Genomic DNA, 6000 nt, shown 5'->3' on the forward strand with positions numbered 1-6000 from the left:
ACAGTCCTCCAACCCATAACTACAGTCCTCCAGACCATAGACAAGGTCCTCCAACCCACAGATGTGGTCCTCCAAACCATAGATATGGTCCTCCAACCCCCAACTGCAGTCCTCCAACCCATAGATGTGGTCCTCCAAACAATAGATGTGGTCCTCCAACCCATAGATAAGGTCCTCCAAACCATAAATGTGGTCCTCCAACCCATAGAAATGGTCCTCCAACCTACAACTACAGTCCTCCAACCCATAGATGTGGTCCTCCAACCCATAGATAAGGTCCTCCAACCCATAGATGTGGTCCTCCAACCCATAGATGTGGTCCTCCAACCCATAGATATGGTCCTCCAACCCATAGATGTGGTCCTCCAACCCATAGATATGGTCCTCCAGACTATAGATACGGTCCTCCAAACCATAGATATGGTCCTCCAACCCATAACTAAAGTCCTCCACCCATAGATATGGTCCTCCAACCCATAGATATGGTCCTCCAGACCATAGATGTGGTCCTCCAACCCATAGATATGGTCCTCCAACCCATAGATGTGGTCCTCCAACCCATAACTACAGTCCTCCAACCCATAGATATGGTCCTCCAAACCACAGATATGGTCCTCCAAACCATAACTAAGGTCCTCCAGACCATAGATATGGTCCTCCAAACCATAGATACGGTCCTCCAGACCATAGATATGGTCCTCCAACCCATAGATATGGTCCTCCAAACCACAACTACAGTCCTCCAGACCATAGATATGGTCCTCCAACCCATAGATATGGTCCTCCAACCCATAACTAAAGTCCTCCAACCCATAGATGTGGTCCTCCAACCCATAGATACGGTCCTCCAAACCATAGATGTGGTCCTCCAACCCCATACATGGTCCTCCAAACCACAACTAAAGTCCTCCAGACCATAAATGTGGTCCTCCAACCCATAGATATGGTCCTCCAACCCATAGATATGGTCCTCCAACCCAAAACAACAGTCCTCCAGACCATAGATATGGTCCTCCAAACCATAGATGTGGTCCTCCAACCCATAGATATGGTCCTCCAAACCATAGACACGGTCCTCCAACCCACAACTAAAGTCCTCCAGACCATAGATATGGTCCTCCAACCCACAACTAAAGTCCTCCAACCCATAGACAAGGTCCTCCAGCCCCATATATTAGGTCCTCCAGCCCCAATTTAATCCTCCCCCAGCCCCACACAACCCCCAGCCCCACACCAACACCCCATCTGCCCCACACCCTCCCAGCCCCACACCCCTCCCCAGCCCCTCCCCAGCCCCCCCAGCCCCACACCAACCCACCCCCAGCCCCACATTCCCTCCCCCCAGCCCCACAACCCCCCCAGCCCCACACCAATCCCCCCCCAGCCCCACACCCTCCAGCCCCACAACAACCCCCCCAGCCCCACACAACCCCCAGCCCCACATCCCCCCCCCCAGCCCCACACACACCCCCAGCCCCACACAACCCCCAGCCCCACATGCCCCCCAGCCCCACACAACACCCCCCCAGCCCCACACCAACCCCCAGCCCCACACACACACCCCCAGCCCCACACCCATCCCCAGCCCCACACCAACCCCCACCCCCAGCCCCACACACCCCCCAGCCCCACACCCCCCCCCAGCCCCACACCAACCCCCAGCCCCACACAGCCCCCCCAGCTCCAACCCCCCCCAGCCCCACACAACCCCCCCCCAGCCCCACACACCCCCCAGCCCCACACACCCCCCAGCCCCACTCCAACCCCTCCCCAACTCCAACCCCCCCCAGCCCCACACCAACCCACCCCAACCCCACACATCCCCCAGCCCCACATCCCCCCCCAACCCCACACCAACCCCCAGCCCCACACACACCCCCAGCCCCACACAGCCCCCCCAGCCCCACATCCCCCTCCAGACCCACACACCCCCAGCCCCACACCAACCCCCAGCCCCACATCCCCCCCCAACCTCACACCCCCCCCAGCCCCACATCCAACCCCAGCCCCACATCCCCCCCCAGCCCCATCCCAATCCCCCCCCAGCCCCACACCCTCCAGCCCCACACACCCCCCAGCCCCACACCAACCCCACCCAGCCCCACACCCCCCACCAGCACCACCCCCCCCCAGCCCCACACCAACCCCCAGCCCCACATACCCCCCCAGACCCACACAGCCCCAGCCCCACAACAACCCCCCCCAGCCCCACACACCCCCCAGCCCCACACCAACACCCCCCAGCCCCACTTTAACCCCCCCAGCCCCACACCAACCCCCAGCCCCACACCCCCCCAGCCCCACACAGACCCCCAACTCTAACCCCCCCCAGCCCCACATCCCCCCCCCAGCCCCACACCAACCCCCAGCCCCACACCCCCCCCAACCTCACACCCCCCCCAGCTCCAACCCCCCCCAGCCCCACACCAACCCCCCCCCAGCCCCACACCAACCCCCTCCAGCCCCACACCCATCCCCATCCCCATCCCCACACCAACCCCCAGCCCCACAGCCCCCAGCCCCACACCAACCCCCAGCCCCACACCAACCCCCCCTCCAGCCCCACACAACCCCCAGCCCCACACCCATCCCCAGCCCCAGCCCCACACAACCCCCAGCCCCACACCAACCCCACCCAGCCCCACACCCCCCACCAGCACCACCCCCCCCCAGCCCCACACTAACCCCGCTCAGCCCCACACAACCCCCAGCCCCACACCAACACCCCATCTGCCCCACATCCCTCCCAGCCCCACACCAACCCACCCCCAGCCCCACACCAACCCCCAGCCCCACACAACACCCCCCCAGCCCCACACCCCCCCCAGCCCCACATCTAACCCCAGCCCCACACCAACCCCCAGCCCCACACAACCCCCAGCCCCACACCAACCCCCAGCCCCACACACACCCCCAGCCCCACACAGCCCCCCCAGCTCCAAACCCCCCCAGCCCCACACACACCCCCAGCCCCACACAGCCCCCCCAGCTCCAACCCCCCCCAGCCCCACCCCCCCCCAGCCCCACACCAACACCCCATCTGCCCCACACCCCTCCCAACCCCACACCCCTCCCCAGCCCCACACGCCCCCCCAGCCCCACACAACACCCCCCCAGCCCCACCCCCCCCAGCCCCACACCAACCCACCCCCAGCCCCACATTCCCTCCCCCCAGCCCCACACCCTCCAGCCCCTCACAACAACCCCCCCAGCCCCACACCAACCCACCCCCAGCTCCCCCCTCCCCAGCTTCAACCCCCCCCCAGCCCCACACCAACCCCCCCCCCCAGCCCCACACACCCCCCAGCCCCACACAGACCCCCAACTCTAATCCCCCCCCAGCCCCACACCAATCCCCCCCCAGCCCCACACCAACACCCCCCAGCCCCACTTTAACCCCCCCCAGCCCCACACCAACCCCCAGCCCCACACAGCCCCCCCAGCTCCAACCCCCCCCAGCCCCACACCAACCCCTCCCCAACTCAAACCCCCCCCCCAGCCCCACACCAACCCCCCCCAGCCCCACACCCATCCCCAGCCCAACCCCCCCCCAGCCCCACAACACCCCCCCAGCCCCACAACACCCCCCCAGCCCCACACACCCCCCAGCCCCACATCCCCCCCCCAGCCCCACAGCCACCCCAGCCCCACACAGCCCCCCCAGCCCCACATCCCCCCCCAGCCCCACACCCTCCAGCCCCACAACAACCCCCCCAGCCCCACATCCCCCCCCCAGCCCCACACCAACCCCACCCAGCCCCACACCCCCCACCAGCACCACACACCCCCCAGCCCCACATCCCCCCCCCAACCCCACACAGACCCCCAGCCCCACACAGCCCCCCAACTCCAACCCCCCCCCAGCCCCACAACAACCCCCCCCCAGCCCCACACACCCCCCAGCCCCACACCAACCCCTCCCCAACTCCAACACCCCCCAGCCCCACATCCCCCCCCCAGCCCCACACCAACCACCAGCCCCACACACCCCACAACCTCACACCCCCCCCAGCCCCACATCCACCCCCAGCCCCACACCCCCCTCAGCCCCACACCATCCCCCAGCCCCACAACAACCTCCCCCAGCCCCACAACAACCCCCCCGCAGCCACACCCCCCCCCAGCCCCACTCCAACCCCTCCCCAACTCCAACCTCCCCAGCCCCACACCGACCCCCAGCCCCACACAGCCCCCCAACTCCAACCCCCCCCACAGCCCCACAACAACCCCCCCACAGCCCCACACACCCCCCAGCCCCACACCAACCCCTCCCCAACTCCAACCCCCCCCGGCCCCACACCAACCCACCCCAGCCCCACACATCCCCCAGCCCCACATCCCCCCCCAGCCCCACACACCCCCCCAGCCCCACACAGCCCCCCCAGCCCCACATCCCCCCCCAACCTCACACCCCCCCCAGCCCCACACACACCCCCAGCCCCACACACACCCCCAGCCCCACACACACCCCCAGCCCCACACAACCCCCCCCCCAGCCCCACACACACCCCCAGCCCCACACAGCCCCCCAACTCCAACCCCCCCCCAGCCCCACAACAACCCCCCCACAGCCCCACACACCCCCCAGCCCCACATCCCCCCCCAACCTCACACCCCCCCCAGCCCCACATCCAACCCCAGCCCCACACCCCCCCCAGCCCCACACCAACCCCCCCCAGCCCCACACAACCCCCAGCCCCACACAACCCCCCCCCAGCCCCACATCCCCCCCCCAACCCCACACACACCCCCAGCCCCACACAGCCCCCCAACTCCAACCACCCCCCAGCCCCACATCCCCCCCCCAGCCCCACACACACCCCCAGCCCCACACAGCCCCCCAACTCCAACCCCCCCCAGCCCCACACCAACCCCCCCCAGCCCCACACCAACACCCCCCAGCCCCACATCCCCCCCCAGCCCCACACCAACCCCCCCCCAGCCCCACACCAATCCCCCCCCAGCCCCACACCCTCCAGCCCCACAACAACCCCCCCAGCCCCACATCCCCCCCCAGCCCCACACACCCCCCAGCCCCACACCAACCCACCCCCAGCTCCCCCCTCCCCAGCTTCAACCCCCCCCCCAGCCCCACAACAACCCCCCCCCCCAGCCCCACACAACACCCCCCAGCCCCACTTTAACCCCCCCCAGCCCCACATTCCCTCCCCCCAGCCCCACAACCCCCCCAGCCCCACACCAACCCCCCCCAGCCCCACACACCCCCCAGCCCCACACAGCCCCCCAACTCCAACCCCCCCCAGCCCCACAACAACCCACCCCAACCCCACACCCCTCCAGCCCCACACCCATCCCCAGCCCCACACATCCCCCCCCCAACCCCACACACACCCCCAGCCCCACACAGCCCCCCAACTCCAACCCCCCCCCAGCCACACATCCCCCCTCCAGCCCCACACCAACCCCCCCCCAGCCCCACACACCCCCCAACTCCACACCAACCCCCAGCCCCACACACCCCCCAGCCCCACACAGACCCCCAACTCTAACCCCCCCCCAGCCCCACACCAACCCCCAGCCCCACACCCCCCACCAGCACCACCCCCCCCCAGCCCCACACCCCTCCCCAGCCCCACAACACCCCAGCCCCACACATCCCCCCCCCTCACCGATGTCCTCCCTGCTCTCGTATTTCGATGTGATGGCCACCTGGTCGTTACCACGGCCCACGATCTGAGGGGGGGGGGGGCAATGAAATTGTTGGGGGGGTAATGGGGTTGTGGGGGGACCCCCCTGACCCCCCCCCATAACAACACGACCCCCCCGTGCCCCCCCCAACACAATGACCCCCCCATGGCCCCCCCCATAACACCACGACCCCCCCAATCCCCCCTATAACAACACGACCCCCCCCACAACACCATGGCCCCCCCCCCATAACAACAAGACCCCCCCGTGCCCCCCCAACCCACACAGTGTCCCCCTGTGCCCCCCATTAACGTGACCCCCCCCATAACAACGTGCCCCCCCCCATATCCC

The 6000-nt window shown here is 67.9% G+C and overlaps 1 protein-coding gene across 1 annotated transcript in view; it reads right to left on the reverse strand.

Moving 5' to 3' along the window:
• LOC107307798 (general transcription and DNA repair factor IIH helicase subunit XPD-like) overlaps positions 1 to 5697 on the reverse strand; it is an 89067-nt gene extending 83370 nt beyond the window's left edge. Inside the window, exon 1 of the mRNA XM_085535332.1 lies at positions 5631 to 5697. The gene's annotated coding sequence lies outside the window, so the exon portion shown is untranslated. The remainder of the gene's footprint in view (positions 1 to 5630) is intronic.
• Between the last annotated feature and the right edge of the window lie 303 nt (positions 5698 to 6000).

The sequence above is a fragment of the Coturnix japonica genome, unplaced genomic scaffold (assembly GCF_054131305.1).
Source record: "Coturnix japonica strain WE unplaced genomic scaffold, WE-NBRP24 Scf118, whole genome shotgun sequence".
Lineage (NCBI taxonomy): Eukaryota > Metazoa > Chordata > Aves > Galliformes > Phasianidae > Coturnix > Coturnix japonica.